Genomic DNA, 15,695 nt, shown 5'->3' with positions numbered 1-15,695 from the left:
ACATGATGATTACCCAGACATCCAGGACCTTCATAACATATATTAACTTTCATTTATTTTACAAAGCAAAGCAGAAACTGCCGTCTGAACACTACACAAGAAGCAGACTGGGGTTCTGCATCTTCTTTGAAAGTAATGAGATTTAACTGTTAATTCCCCAGCTTCCAAAAAGGACTTTTAATCACTAAATTACATCACAGTGGAAGGAACAGGGGTGAGAACCAGGAATGTGTTTCCAGGAGTGCTTCAGCCACGCAGAGCTGTGGATCCAGAGCATCAGGGGAAATGCTGGCCCTGAATTTTCCTCTGCAGAGTGAGGGAACATCAGCAAGGGTGTGGGAATGAGGGAACCCCCCCTGGCAGAGGAAAACCTGGCCTGACAGCTCAGCTTCTTGGAGAAATCAAAGGCATCCCCTCCTCCTTCCCCAATCCACTGTTTTTAACTCTTCAGTCACTTAAGGGGAAAGAGCAGAAGCATAAACCAAGGGAACAGAACACAGCAAAATTCCATGGAGAGGTGAAATCTCGTGGTCATCCTGATTTTCTGTTCCATACTCAGGCTGGAGATTCACCAGAGCAATGTGGTCTGGGCAGAAAGGACAGTGAGGAGTGCTGAGAGAGAGATTTCAGGGTGCATCCCTCCTGGTGAGACCAGGCTACCACAGGGAGCTGCACGTTCCCTACAGCTGAACCTCGCCAGCCTCATTTGCTTTTGGCTGCACAGTAAAAAAAAATAATAATAAAAAAAAATCATTCTACTTCCAGAAAAAACCTACTCCAAAAAAATCTACTTCCAGAAAAAAAATCTATGTCAAAAAAAATCTACTTTCAGGAAAAAATCTACTCCAAAAAAAATCCTACTTCCAAAAAAATCTATTTCTACTTTTATCTATCCAGGAAAGATAAAGCAAACCTGAATGCCATAAAAGGACCAAAAAAGGGTCAAAGAGACCCTGCTCACACCCACAAAGCCCCCATGCTGCCATTGTGGGTTCTGTGGAGGCATATGGTACAGCTATATTATATAATATATAATATATAATATATAATACATTATATATTATATTATATTATATTATATTATATTATATTATATTATATTATATTATATTATATTATATTATATTATATTATATTATATTATATTATATCGTATTATATTATATTATATTATATTATATTATATTATATTATATTATATTATATCATATCATATCATATCATATTATATCATATTATATTATATTATATTAATTACAGCTATTATTATATAGGTCGCAGAAAAAAAACAAACCCCAGATATTCTTTCTGTGTATTTCTGCATAAAGAAGATCACTACAAATACATCAATTACAACTACCAAATACATTGTGTCCTAGGAGAAATATTTCTAAGGACTATCACACCAGCACCTTAAAGGAAAAGTGAGTTCTGCTGTGTACACACAGGCAGCCACAGAACTTAATGAATCTTTTTAATTGCTCATATCCCAATTGTTTTTGTAGTAACCATCTGCAGCCTACAACTCCAAGCTACCACAGGGAAAAAACAAAGGAAAATAAAGAGAAATAGTGGATGTCTAAGAGCCAGCTTGGAAATGCATCAGAAGCAGAAATATGCCTTAATAAGCCACCTGTCAAGAGTTCAGCAAATTAAAGGACACAGAAGCCAGCACGGTTTTAATGGGATCAAATATTTGTTTGACTACTTGGTGACATCTCTGTGTGTCACCAGCTTGTGCCTGTGCCTGCTGTCCAAAGGGAATGTGAAAAGAAACTCTCCCTGACTCCCCTGCAGTCCCACTGAATCAGAATCGAGGTTTGTTTGGTTTTTTCCTTTTTTTAGAACATTTATTTTTAAATTATTAAAAAAAAAATATCCCATGAGAGTGGATGAATGTTGGTCTTTCTTTTGCCAAGTCTACGAAATAATTTCTGAGCATTCCCACTTGTTTCTCTCTTTCATTTTAGCCGTGTTCATACCTAGCACATTTGTAGTGCTAAAACTAAGAACTGGGAATGTCAGAAGTTAAAGAAAGAAAAAGAAATTTGACAAATAATTCTGTATTTACTGAGTGTCACATCAGTATGTTTTGTGATGAAGTTGGCTACCTACAAACTATAATTTTTCACTGCTTGCCTGACACGCTCCCATTCAGTGACCCTGGGTCAGTTGCGTTCTCAGGCAGGGCAGAAAAATTGTGTCCACAGAAGTTTGAAAGGACAAATTTTATCTTTTAATGTGGCTTGAATTTAATTTAAAGCAACAGTAGGAGCCACTCTTGAAACTATTTGATGCTACAGTTTCCAGTTAGAGCATCGAATTGGGAATCCCTTTCACTCTTTTTTTTGTTTGTTTGTTTGTTTTTTTTTTTTAATTTGTTTTTTGGGGTTATTTTTTTGGTTTAAATTGCTGAAAGAGGCTGTGGAACAGGAGGAGGAGCTGAAGCAGCCCTCACATCAAGGTTCAGAACAATGCACCAGGAAAAAACCCAAACAAAACCCAAAGTGCTGAGTTTTCCTTGGAGAAAATTCTTTATTTGAAGATTGGTGCCTCCACAGCTGATGTGAAGCAGAGGGAGCAGCCCCAAAAACTGGCCCAGGGTGATTTTTCTTTTTCCTTTTATCTTTATACACATTCATGTATCCTCAGCATTCTTACCACAAATACTTGTAATTCTTTAAACCTGATATCTTAACACAGTGCTAATATCCTGCTAAACCACAGGACCAAATATCTCAAAAACCTCACAGTTAAAAACCAAGAAACCTTGAGTTATTTTAAAAAACCAAAATCCTCTCTACAACATATCCTGTAAACTAAGATTAACCCAGCTACAAGAGAATACTTTAGAATTAAGGAATGTCATGACATTCATTTAAACCTCTCATTAGAGAATCTTTGTCATACATGCTAATTTGCAAAGTCCATAAATTTATATATTAGATCTACCATGGGTGTGCATTTTGGCATATTCCACCTTGCCAAAGTAATGCACCATAAAAATCCTTATTAAATACTGAAATATCTGAATTTTTATCCCTTAACCCTGTCTAACTCTTAACTGTAAACCAACAATTGTAAACCAATTTTCTTTGCTGTGACACTGTCATACCAAGGATAAAGCATTTCCTTGGGAATCCCCTTTTCCAGCTAATAAAAAAAAATAATAAAAGTGCTGCTGCAGCATGCCAGGGAGCTCCTGAGAGGATACCCCAGGCAGGCAGGATGTGCCTGGCTTCCCTCAGCAGCTCAGGGTGGGTTCTCCAGCTTGGGGGTAAAAGGCAAGAGTTACAACACAAAAAACTAAATCTTTCCAATTAAAAATTGCATGACATTAGGGAAAAAAAAAATTAGGAAATTATAGAAAACAGCAATTCTGCAATCAAGCCAAAACTTATTTTGAAGTTGGAGACCAGATACATCTTAGAATGTTGTAATTTATTATCACAGGGCCTCAGAATAAAATATTCTGAGATATCACAGAATAAAAGTTGGAAAAGACATCCAAGATCCTCAAGTCCAACTTTCTTCCACACACCCCCTTGCCCAATAATCCTTATCAGGAGTGCCACACCTCTTTTAATTTTGGTTTTGGACACTTCCAGGGATGGTGACTCCACCACTTCCCCTGGCAGCCCCTTCCAAAGCCCCACCAGCATTTCAGTGGAGAGATTATTCCTAATTTCCCACTGGAACCACCCTGGTGCAGCCTGGGGCCATTTCCTCTCAAGTCTGGACATTTACTTAAGTTGTGTTTTTTTTCAAATCCCCCACGAATAAATGAGAATTCAGGAAAACTAAAAGTGTTATCAGTCTGTTCTCCAAAGCTACAAGTGAATTCCTCTGTCTGTGCTTCATGATGGCAAATGGAGAGTGTCAAATGCTGAAAGGATCCTGCCTCTAAAATATGAATTTTATGGAAGATAAGGGGCTGAACTTGCTCCTCCTGGCAGCTTTTCACCATCTCTACCCACTCCTGCTTTGACCAACAGATAAAAAATTTCACCACAAGCATTTCTTCTTCCTCATGGTGGCACAGGGACCATGGAGGGATGTCTTTGACAAGCATTTACAGCAACTATTTAACAATTAAAAGAGTAATATGTGCATGTTTTATTTCAACAGCCAATAGCATGTTCTAGACACTATTTAAATGCACTGAATGTTTGAATTCTCACAGGCTTTTCCATCACCCAGAAATTCACAGTATTAATCTCAGATGGAGGAGTGTGCAAGCAGAGTAGTTTAGAAGTGACGCGTTTAATTTCTGTTTGAATGGTTAAAACCAGAATTTTCTTTTGCTACATAAAGATCCCAGATGCCAGATTTCACCTTAGCTTTAAAATTATGGAAATGGCTCCTCTGCCTTATTCATGGCACCATGAAAACAGCCCAAGGAAAACCAAGTGATTTTGAAGTTTTTCCTCTGGACAAATGATTGCAAAGGCTTAATTAGATGTGGAACATTAAACTCAAGGTTTGCTTCTGTGAAAGCCATTTTAATGTAGATAATTTGCTTCAATGCATGTCAGACACATGCCTTCCCTGACTGGGTAAGCTGTGACCATTAGAAAAGCAAAACTTAAAACTGAAAATACCCTGTAGGGGAAAAAAATGCTGTAACAGAGCAACCTGCAAGGTTTCTTACATAGTAAAAAATAAGAGGGGAGGAAAGCTGGAGAAGTCAAACCCTTATTCTGACACTGTATAAATCCACGTTAACTTCCAGCTTGAAGTCCCAAGTACTTTTAGTCCTCTGCCTTCAATAATAGCAGAAAAGGAAAAATTGCAGGGAGCAGCAATGAGATCAGCCAGATGTTGGCAAGAAAAGAAACTAAACACTGCAATTCTTGAAACTGGAAGAAAGCAGCATAAGGCAACAGGAAGCAGAAAGGATAGGTATCCATTTTTCCATGACTGATAGGGAATAATCATCTTTTTGAGAACATGAGAGGGCATCAAATGAACCTAGCTGCCTCTCAGGTTCAAGAAAATTTTATCAAACTTGCAGACAAGCTGTGGAACCACAAGATACGTCATCAGCTGAAAGTGTTTATGGACACTAGAAACAATATGTTCCCGGGATTAAAAAAAAAAAAAATAATTCAAATATATACAAAACTGGCACCACACTTGCTTCAGGAACTGTCTGAAGTGCAGGTGGCTGGAATAGTGCTCTGGAGCAGGACAGCATGCATTTTTCAGTGTTCTTTCTCTAAAATCCTGTGATGTGAGGTTACCAAATGTCCCTGGCCTGTGCCCAGCACTAATCCAAGTGGATTGTATTAACTTGACCTCTGTGGGTGAAATACTGGTTAACTACATTGGATTTCTGTTCCATTCTTCCCTGTTATGAAAAGAAACCATGTAAAAACTTCCTCAATGCCAGGATTTGTCTCATGCACATTATTCTGTTTTTACTGAGCAAATGGAAGACATCAGACTTCCTCTCTTGGATATCCCCTGAAGTTCTTTCAAAAGCTAGAGCAGAATTAGCCACTTTTCTGTTCCTCTGGCTGTACCAACAATGCAATCCCTGATCTTATTAGAAAAAAATCAACTCCTGTGAACACAATTTTACCTGTTTGTACAGCATTTCATATTTGAGACAGGTCTTTTTATTAATCTTCTCTAAAGTGGGGTTTGGTGTCAAAATCTCCCCTCTCTGTTTATTTTTTTTTTTTTTTCATCTGAGAACAACTGTTGAACTTCTACTGGCTCTGTAAACTTTTCATCCCACAAACTCCCTAGCAGTCTGACCCTGATGTGTTCAAAGATGGAACCTTTTTCATATTTGTTGTTTATTTGAAGATGTTCAGACTCTTGGTGATGTTCAGCTGTACCACTGCTCCCCGACAGATTTGTTTCCCAACCTCCTCTCCCCAGACCTGTGTCTAAATTTGGCCTTTTCTGCAAAGTTATGTTGATCCAGGAATCTGCAATTTCTTCAAAGTGCTGTGCATTTACACAAGTCTATTAAAAGGCACAGAAAGAAAAATAATGCCAGATGCAGATGGTCCCTGATAATTCCTTATTCCTTAATGAAGAATGTGACTATTTTAAGATCTAAGCTTAGTACTATTTCCATAGGAGACCACCTACATTTTTGAAAGTGCATTTCAGAGGAGAGGAGAACAAATCTGAGTCACTGACAGAGATCAGCACAGCTGCACAACATTGGGCCAGAGAAACAGACAGGCCCAAGGACTTTAATACATGCTGATATCCCCTCTTTAAATCCCTAACCTGAGCATTCAGAAAAATTATTTTTCTCCACCACTTAATTTGCTGCTACCTGCACTTTCCAAAAGTTAACATTTTACTTCTGGTGATCTCAAACTTCATTAGAAAAAAAGGAAACAAAGCTAAGGTCATTAAAAAAAAAAAATAGCAGGGTACAGATTTGAAGGAATACAGTTTATAATTTTGTGGACAACGGCTGTGTTCTTACAGGCATAATTAAAAAAAAAAGCTGCACTCAGCACCTCCAGCCTTCCCTCCCAGTCTTAGTAGGGAGAAGGAGCTTGCCATGACAGAGTAACCACAGAACCACCCAAATATCTGCAGCCAAGCAACAAAGACCCTGCCTGGGCTGCACAGTCCATGTTTTGCCATGTAAAGGATGCCAGGACAGTGCCATAGGATGCCAAGGGATGTTCAGGACCAAGCTGGATGGGACTTGGAGCAGCCTGGCCTAGAGGGTGACATCCCCGACCATGGCAGGGAGCTGGAACCAGGTGGTCCTTAAGGCTCCTTCCAACCCAAATTTCTGTGATTCTGTAACTCTGGGAGTGATGGCAGCCTGACCAAAAGTGCCCTGCACGTCTTCTTGGGGACAGAGGTGTGAGCAGCACACCTGGGAGAAGGGCAGAGGAAACCCAAGGTGCACGGGGCCAGGCTCTCTCCACTAACCAGCTCATTGTCAGAGCCCCTCAGGAACAACACCTCCTGATGCCCCCAAATGTCAGAATCTGTGGTATTGATGATTCTGAGATTGTAGAAAGTCTCTGTCTGTCAGCCCGCTGCCAAAGCAGAAGCCATAATTGGTCTGTGCTGGTTTCCAGGTTGTTTATTCTGTTTATCTCTCACATGTTCTGCTGCCCTGCCCAGCTCTGTCCTGCAGGGCAGCGTGTGGGGCTCTGCCCTCAGTGGGATGTGACAAACATTCAATACCAGAAACTCCCTGGGCTGCATTTACAAGAACGTGCCAATATCTGTCACCTGCGTTGGACAGTGTGTCCCCAGCCTGAACCAACAGAAAAATGCCAACACCACAGTGAGACATGGAGGGCATGAAGAAGGAGAAAAAGGACAAGGCATACCAAATTTCCTCCATCTTGTCCCCTTTGGGCCCCTCATCTAGAACCCTAAAATTTTACTTTTGCACCCGTGCCACACTTAATTATTACTGATATCAAACCCTCAGAGCTGGTAATTGATCCTGTAAGATTGAAAACTCTTTTCCATGGGCAGAGATCACAGCCAGTGTCTCTGGGGGCTCTGTCCAGGGGGTTCCTGACCCCTACCAGGGTCCCAGGGCAGCCAGAGGGAAGCCCTGGATTCCCACACCCAAACTATCTGATTGTCTCACAGCCTCAGAAATCCCCAGCAGATCATCCCTGCAGCCCCTTTCTGCCTTTATCACCTCCAAAGGATGACTGCAGGCTGTGGAGTGAAAATAATGACCCACAGCTCAGTAGGAAACCCACTCCCTGTTTCAGTGGCTGCCCCATGGCTGCACTGCCATCTCCTAAAGGGGCAGCTTTAAATGTTTGCAGTTATTTCATTTAGCCTCTCTCACAACCATGCATTTATTGGCTTCACCACCACTTTCAAAGGCAGGCCCTGCAGCAGGGCCTACCCTGAGGCCTGCTTAAATATGAATTATCATTCCCATTCATTTAAATGCATCTCTTCACATCCAGTTTCTGACGCTCTCGTTGCTGCAAGTAGTGCTGCCAGTACCCTCTGAAGAAGAGGGGGAGAGAGGAAGGCACAAATCAGTGTTCCTAGGCTGACAGAACATTTTGCCTCAGTTGTCACCACTCTAGTCACTGCTCCCTCCATCACAGTAACTTCTTAGCTAATTCCTTGGACCTGTCACATGTACAAATTCATAGCCAAAATTATAAGGGCAATAAGTTAAGACTTCTGGGATTACTTCCCTGTATAGCAGACAATAGGGGAACAAAACTATTTTTTGCCCTATTCACTGAATGCAAACATATGCCAGTTATTTGTCTTAATTTTCATTTTTTCACTTGAAGGTTTTTTTCTAGAGTTTGGAGTTGTAGCATGTCCAAGTTCACAAGAAGAAGGATTCACACCTGGAGATAGGCATGAAGATTGATCCCCTCCTAATTCCTTGTTGCTGCTGCATTTTTTCATAAACTGCAAAGCACTATCATCCTGCAAACACAACAGATAAAATTTATGTGTGCACCATGACATGTCAGAGCACCTTTAGCCCTCAGCTCTTTCACACTTCTCCATTAGCTCATTAACCATCATCTGTAGTGGTACTAAAACATTTTCAGGAGATTAAAAATTGTGTCCCGTTATCATAACAATTTTCTTGGGATTCCAGGGCTCTCAAGCCATGCTCTGACAAATAAATTTAGTGGATGCCAGATTAAAAATATGCTTTATCATGTTTAACCACGTTATTACTGCAGGACCTAGATTTTGAATCTGGTGTTCTTGCAATCATGACAGATTTATTGTAGTTTTCATGTCATAAACAAGGTGGGCATGATAATATCTGTATAGCTGCTAGAGCCATACTGCATTAAATGTGCCTTTACCATCTCTTTATAATCCTAAATAATATGGGTTTGGGCCAGTGTTTTATAGAGTGGCCCTGCTCAAACATGCTTTTCATGGCAAAAGAGGTTTTTTTTCCCCATTCTACACTGACAGGAAACACAACGTTCATGTACAGCCACAGGAAAACCTGCCAGGAGTTTGTGCTCCCTCTCCAGAGCCCAGTCCAGGGAAAGGTGAATCTGCTGATCCTACACGTGCTGAGGGAAATCCTGTGATGCTGAAAGAGTGAGCTCTGCTTCCAAGGCTGGGAGCCTGGACCTGGATGGTTTTCAGGTCCCTTTCTGGGTGTTGCATCATCCTAAAGAAACCCTGCAGCAGAGCTGGGATTGGAGAGCTCCCATCTGCCAAAACAACCCCAGAAATGTACAGACCCAGGGAAAACATTTTAACCTATTGAAAACAGATGTTCCCATTCACCCTTCAGGCCTGTGCCTTGTGCCACCTGTGTCTCAAGGTGAGGGAAGTGTTCCTGGATCCATGGAAATCCACGATCCACAAATAGTATGTGTAAATGTATCCATGGATTTGCAAGGATATTTTCATTTACATCTATATCTCCTTTACGACCTGAAGAACTTATCCAGGCCTCCCTCCAATGCTCTGTATGAAGACATGCACTCGTATAACTCTAATATTATGCATTGAATTATATATTCATTATATTTGGATGAATATATAAATATCTATATTTATGGTGAATACATGACTGGTGGTCCAGCTAGGCTGTATTGCATGAGCAAGCAAGGAGTTAATTGCCATGTGATGAGTGAGGGAAAAGTGGAAATGCATACTGCAGCTAAAATCAGCTTTAATCTTGTGTATCCCATTGTGTGACCCATGGCTTGGCTGGTGCAGCACAGACAGTGTGGGGTTGCCAAGTGGAATCCCACTAAGGATTCCTTTGTGATTTTGGGCATAAAATGTCATGGAAAAATCTTTCCTGCCCATCAGCAAGAGGTGGTTGCAAAGATTAGAAAAAGGAAACTATTTTAGCCAACCAGAGAAAAGTTAATGTCTTTAATGTTGGGAGAGAACTGAAATTGGGGTGAGAAAAAAGATCTTGTAGTGAAACTTCCTCCAAAGACTTTGAAAATCAAGGCTTATGATTCTTCTCTGTCCCAGAGAACATCCCTTGGTCCAGATCAACAGGAAACATTTAGATCCATTTCTCTGAATTTCAGTGCCCATATTTATGCATAATTTAATTACCAGTGAAAGAATAGGAGTGAAAGGAGGTTTAAAACCAGAAGTGTATTCTGCATTAAGCCTGGCCCTAAAATTCATGTTTATGAACAACAAATATAGAATTGAGTCCTTCAAAGTGACCCAAGTGGTGGGAAAGATGTTCTGCTCATCATTTAAACCATCCCTGGGAGTACTGGGGACTCAGGGACAACTAAGATAGTGATATATGTATAAAAATACTCTTCATTCTTTATGACTCCCAGCAGATATTTAAGTAAAAAGATAATGGAAAGGGAAAGGGAAAGAGAAAGGGAAAGGGAAAGGGAAAGGGAAAGGGAAAGGGAAAGGGAAAGGGAAAGGGAAAGGGAAAGGGAGATAAAGATGAAGATGAAGATGATAAAGATAATATAAATAAAAAGGTAAGATGGTAAAGGTAAAGATAATATTACTTGTCTAATTTGTGTTACCTTTAAATAAGTGTCATTTTTTGGATTACAAAAATTATGTTTTACTCAATGCACTTCTAACTGACACCTGTAGTGCTGGGCACCATTAAGGGTGTGTGATTGATGTACACTGTTTTTTTCTTCCCTATGTCTGCCACTCAGATTTTCCCTCCCAAAAACTTCCTGCAAAATGGGACACAACTAACCTGGCCACAGCTGCCTTAGTACTGCCTGAAAGGAATCCTTTATCTCTCAAGGACCTTAATTTATTAGACAATTTGTTAGATAATTTATTATTTTTGATGTGCATTCTTTCTCATCATCAAGATTCTCTCGGAGAATGTGATGTAAACTGCAATTAAACACATCCCTTGTCCGGGGCAATTCCAGAGCTTGCAGTTTAAGCAGGCTAGAACTAAAGTCTGACATGTGCCTTTATGTGTGTATTTCACGTGTTTCTTCACTGAAATAACCTCTGTGCATTGCTGGATGGTCTGGACAGATGCTTGAAGGGATGCTTTGTGTGCACACACCAAAAGGCAACCCTGTTGATCCTGAAGTCTCTACAAGGGGAGGGCTGTGGGGGATTTGTTTGGAATTGGTGGGCATCAGGATATTTCCTCCAGAAACACGTTCAGATGGATCTGGAGGCAGGTAGAAGGAGATGGGACAAAGCAAGAGTTGGGGTTACATCAGTCCTCTGATGGCATCCTACTGATGGGCTCCCCCACCCCTCCAGCCTGGCCTGAGTCTTCTGCTCCCCCAAAACTCTATAAAACCTCCAAATCTAGGAAATCTAGTCAAGCTTGGCTAGCAATGGATGCCTAGCCTAAAGGAACTCTTTGAGACCATTTAACGAGCTATTCATTGCCAGTTAAGCATTGGCTGATATTTTGCACCATTTAGGGTCAGTAGGAACAACATGCTGAAATTGGATCTCTTCCCTCTCCCCATTTTAGTGAACCAACAATTCTCACTTCAACAAACAGAAATTCTGTCATTTGCTGTGTTTGATGTGTTAATGCTTCTGGGAAAAATTCACCCTTTTGAGGGAAGACTCTGGTTGATTACTTTCTAGTCGGTTTCAATATCACCTTGTGGACTTTGCCTAAGCAATCAAAGCAGAACATAAAAATGTACCAAAATAAAGCACTGAAAAGGAGAGGAATCTATTTCAGAATCAGAGAGGAGAGGTCAGTCTTGAGAAAGAAAAAAACCCAAACAATCAGGTTGAAATACTGGCCTCTGTGAAATTGGTGACAAATCTCCCTCTGCTACACTGCCCGCATTTGTGTTCTGATATTTCAAAGCAAAATTGATTTTTCTACCTTCGCTATTGGCATGATGCTGATAGGGTAATAAGGAACTATTCACATCCAGCATATATACTCACACTGTGACAACCCCACTCAGCCCTTCACAACCAGAGGGAGGGAGAAAGTGGCAATTGTTAATAAATTTCCTGTGCAGATTTATTTTACCTGCTGACATTTTGAGAGGCAACTCAATCCTCATACTCTCAAATCCAACTGTGCCTGTGGGACACGACCAGCGTGCATTAAATCACAAAGCCCTATTCTGGCTCAAAGAGGATAATCACAATTTGTGTTTAGGAAAGTGGGTGAAGTCATTTGGGTTATTAGGAACAAATGTTTAACAATTCAAGCTTTTCAAAGACCCCTCTGTATTCTCTCCTGGAGGGTTTCAGTTTGTGCTGCCACTGTGCCCTCAGGAAAAGCCGTGTGTATGACATGAAGTGCACACTGCTCTGACCTGTGTCCCCTGTGAAAACCTGAGTTCTTTCTCCTTCTCTGTGTCCTACACTCAAACTCTCTCCTTTCCAGGTGGAACTTGTCACCTTTGTGAGTTTAAATCAGCTCAGGATAAAGGCAGCTATCACTGGGGGACTGTACAAATCACAAATGGGACAGGAATGCTGAGGAATGCATCTCAAGCTGTTTATTTTTTAGCATCTCATTACATGGTTATGACAATGGGAAGATGCCAGCAGCTCACATCCCAGCAGCAGACCAAGAACTTAATGTTACAGCTTACTTTAAAAGCTTTTTGACCAGTCACACAAAGCAAAAGCATATTGACAGTAGTTCTATCCAACCACTATAAGTACAAGTACCTTTGGTTAAAACAATGCTTGCTTACTTAGAATACGTCTGCTTGTAAGCCTTAAGATACAATGTACAGGGCTCCATTATTAAGCTTAAAACTTCCTAACATCTCACCAGATATACTTTTATGCAACTTAGGGAGTTATTCTACCCAAACATTAATACACAGATTATCGTTCTATTTGTCCTTTCGTTCTACTTCTTGTATAATTTTTCTGCTGACAAATCTTATGGCTACTGCTTAGCTCTAATCACCATCCTGGTGTCTCTGAGGCCTCCCTTTTGCAATGTGCCCAAAACCCTCTGATTTTAAGGAATCCCACAGGCAGCATGTTCTGCTGAAGGAGGGATCACCGACGAAGCGTGGTCTCCGCGATGAATCCAATATTTCCACACAGAAATGCTGGCTGTACAGGGGTTATCTCCTACATCACACACGAGGGGGAATGAGCTGTCTCAAGCCACGCTGTGGAACACAAATTATTATTTTCAATTACTTAATATCAGTCGTGGCATGTATTGAACCACAGTGCCGTGTCAGTGTTTCATGGGATATTTCAACAACTTTGTGAAAGCTTAGCTCTCAACAAAAATAAGCCAAGGGGGTGGAATGAAAAAACTGCCTTTGCCCCAGTACTGAAGAAACAGCACATCACATAGCACTGTGAGGATGTGAACTGCAGAACTGCCACCCAGGTGTCACTTGATCCAAGGGACCAGGACCAGCAGCTCAGTGGAAGGGCTGGAGTGTGCCTTGTCTTGGTTAGAAAACACAGGTGTCTGCCAAGGACACCTGCCTTTTTGGTTGGGAAACCTCAAAATTGGGTAAATCTTATATTGGCGAACCAAAATCACTACATGAAGGCAACATCCTCCCTTGAAATGGAAAATGCAAACCCCCTCCCTCTGAATTATTGTAATTTTGCAATTAAGGGGCTCTCAAGGAAAGATATGGGAATAGGAATAATAGGAATGATATTTTCTTTATCAGGAAAATATCAGAGCAGCCCTGTCCCCTGTGGGTCAGGGAGTGGCTCAGCCCCATCCCAGGGGGCTCAGCCCTCCTGCAGTGCCAGCTGTGCTTCTGCTGGAGCAGGATCTGCACAAGGGGGGAGTTTTCCTTGGAGCTCCAGGGCTGGGGGAGATGGGCCTGGGCTCCTCTGGGAATGCAGGGGGAAGAAAGCTGCTCCTCTGGGAATGCAGGGGGAAGGAAGATGCTCCTCTGGGAATGCAGGGGGATAAAGCTGCTCCTCTGGGAATGCAGGGGGAAGGAAGCTGCTCCTCTGGGAATGCAGGGGGAAGAAAGCTGCTCCTCTGGGAATGCAGGGGGCAAAGGCTGCTGTGCTGTTCCCAGGTCAGATTGTATCCAGGTAGGAATGTTTGTCTCCTCCCCTGGGCAGAGCATCTCCCCATGGATGATGGAATTTTCTCAGCCATGCAGGGACACTCAGTGGCCATGAACAGAAGAAAATTAATAATTAATGGCCCATGAACAGCAGAGATCTCCTGGAGGGAGGATGGGTCGTGGAAGAGATAAAGGAAAAACTGCCCCATGAGCAGAAGAGAACTGCCCCACCTCTGACAGATGGGGATGGAATACACACCTCATTTTGTAATCTATGACATCCCTAAAGGCTGGGAGGTCCCGCACAGCAATTTCAACAAAAAAGCAGAGAAATGGACATGTTCTCCCTCATATAACCCCAAAACAGGAACACAATGGACCTTTATGATGGATTTCACATCCTGGATTATTTTTGTTCTTCAGTCCAATTGAAAACAAACAAACAAAAAAAACCCCAAAACCAAAAACAAACAAAAAAAGAACTTGGGTTTGATTTTCTGGTTTTGTTTCACCCATCTGGCCAATCCACAGTTAATAAAACTCTCATCAATGAAGCTGTAAATGATAGTTTGTATTTCACTGATTAATCTTTCTGCTGCCTGTAACAAGAGATTGGCAGGAGATGCAGACAGCTGCTCTTTAGGAGTGAAAGTGCACCAGGAGATCTGAGGCCAGTAAACATTTCCTTTGATATTATTTTCAATGTTTTTACAATGTATTTTGGGAGAGGAAAGGGGAAAAAAAATCTTTATATATTTGAATAACAAAAAGAATTGACAGCACCTTTTCATGTGCTACTTCTACCCTGGACTGATGTGGGGCAGGGAGAAACATTCTGGCACCTTGTTCTAATAAATCTTTCTCAGTTTTCTCATGGACACAGCACATTGTAATTTAGAAACTCGGCAGGGAGGAAGTCCAAGTGCAACATCTTCAAAAGGCTGTGGCTTTAGTGAAAATATAAGTGAATAACTTGGCTCGAGTACAGATAAGAAATGTATTACTGGATTTTAAGAGCTACAGCATTAGCTTAACCTTAGCACCAGCTCTGCCTGTCCAGAAGCCAGGAGAATTTTGTTTTATTTTAATGTATAAGATCAAAAAACACAAATAGATTGCACTCCCTGGAAGTCATATCTCAAGCAGCTTTGCTTCCAATGTGTGTAAAAGAATTGCAGCACTGTTGTGCATTTCTAGGTGAGGTGAATTAACATTCAGGTGCTGTGGTGGGTCTTTTATCTACACATCTGCAGCATGACGCTGTAGCTTTATTTTCTTGTTTTCTCTACATGCTTTTTAGTTTGGTTTTTTTTTTTTTTCTTTGGTTGTTACTCCTGTGATATGTGTTATTTTTCAACTTTTGCAGTGGATTTGGGGCTAAACTATCGCAAAGATTTTTCATAATAAAGGGCACTGCCTTTATGCAGAAGACATGAGAAAAACACATTCCATAAACTGCTTTTTCCACAGGGTTTTCCTTTCCTCCTCCACCCCCTCACACCAGAGGGGGACAGTGAATGGTGTGACTGAGGGGTTCCAAGCTTTAAAAACAGGATGGTGGGGTCAGATTCACTTTCCCTTTCTCTTTCAGTGGTATTTTCTTTGCCCAAAAATTCAAACTCTGCATGAGATGGATGTTGCTCTGAAGGAGCAGTAACTGATCTGTCAGGTTTGTCGAGTGCTTCTGTCCCACCCAATCTATCACACCACAAAACAGAGAATGCTTTATTCCAAAATCCACAACGTGAATGTTTTGGGTAGGAA

Source organism: Lonchura striata, chromosome Z (assembly GCF_050655825.1).
Source record: "Lonchura striata isolate lonStrDom1 chromosome Z, ASM5065582v1, whole genome shotgun sequence".
In the NCBI taxonomy this organism is placed as follows: Eukaryota; Metazoa; Chordata; class Aves; order Passeriformes; family Estrildidae; genus Lonchura; species Lonchura striata.
Note: the sequence above shows the minus strand (reverse complement) of the source record.